Source organism: Arachis ipaensis, chromosome B01, assembly GCF_000816755.2.
Source record: "Arachis ipaensis cultivar K30076 chromosome B01, Araip1.1, whole genome shotgun sequence".
Classification (NCBI taxonomy): Eukaryota; Viridiplantae; Streptophyta; class Magnoliopsida; order Fabales; family Fabaceae; genus Arachis; species Arachis ipaensis.
Window position 1 is genome coordinate 44,083,455 of NC_029785.2, and position 323 is coordinate 44,083,777.

The window sequence follows — 323 nt, forward strand, 5'->3', positions numbered from 1 at the left end:
TCAATTACCCACCCCTACCCCCTCTCTTTTCTCTCCCTTTCTAAGAAACCCTAAACCAAGTCATCATTACCATTTCACATCACACTCTTCTCATCGTTCCTTTCTTTGTTGCTGTTGGTTAGTCATCTTCTCTTCGAATCGTTCTTCTTCTCGTCGCCGTCGATTGATCATCGTCTCTTTGGATATTTTTCTCTCTGTTGCTCTCTTCGAGATCAACATCTGTTGCCATCACCTCCTCGATCCTCTTCTCCTCGACGTTGAGTCAGAGCCGTTGGCATCGCCACTATGAAAGATTGTTCCATCGTCATCTCTGCTCGATCTGT